This window comes from Cupressus sempervirens, chromosome 5, assembly GCF_028749045.1.
Source record: "Cupressus sempervirens isolate cs-2001-9-10 chromosome 5, ASM2874904v1, whole genome shotgun sequence".
Taxonomy (NCBI): Eukaryota; Viridiplantae; Streptophyta; class Pinopsida; order Cupressales; family Cupressaceae; genus Cupressus; species Cupressus sempervirens.
In genome coordinates, this window is record NC_143122.1 from 257,358,072 (window position 1) to 257,359,103 (window position 1,032).

Consider the following 1,032-nt stretch of genomic DNA (forward strand, 5'->3'; position numbering starts at 1 on the left):
AAATATAAGATTCATTCAATTATAATATTCAAATTAATTTATACCTAATATATCCCAAAATGCTCTGAATGGTATGACTTGATCTGCTTGTGATGATGTATTATCTGGTAAAATGTGTTTTACACCACTCAGGCACATCATGAGCATTATTAATGTGATATCCTTTATAGTCCATTTGATACTTTCTTAAAGCACATTTAATACAAGCTCCCAAACCATCATGCTCACCCTTTCCATATCCACTCTCAAAAAAACTCCAAATGTGTGGTATATTAATGTATCAATTGTAATACCCCACTCGGGAACCCAGGAGAAATAAACCTAACATATAACAAATTTTACTGCACTATTTAAAAAAAAAAAGTTTAAACAACATCAAAATAACATTAATGCAGAAGCAATATGAACATACACATAAGCAATTATGAATACAGTTTCAATTCCTTAATGGTTCCATCACGTTGAGTCACATTTAAGAAGTTTAAATTAATAAGTTTAAGTTTCAAGAACAATGTCTCCTAAACATAAAGAAATAATAGACACATAATTGTATAAGCAAATGCAAAAGTATAACTAATACAATAAAAGTACATCCAATAATAACATCCACTACACATGTCACAGGGTATGTGAGAATAGATACAATACATCAGGATACATGATAACATATATACATCAACTAAAAAGAAGTCTCCAAGATAAGAAATAAGAATGATAAAGGTACATCTCTTGTAATGAATATCCAACAACTGGAAATGTGAGGGGGACCCAAATGATAAGAAGATACTACCTCTTGACCATTTGATCACCTAGTTAGGCTTCCACTGTCACCGTGTAGGAAAGATAATGAACAATCCACATACAGCTAATCAATCAAGAAACATTCCTAGGCAAGGAATTCCTAGTAGCCAAAAATATCTCAAAGGTAACACATACTACTCAAGAAGATAAGATACTTCAAAAGAAAGAACACTCAAACCAATACCAACACTGCATAAAAAAACATCATTCATAAACAAGGAATAGATAAAA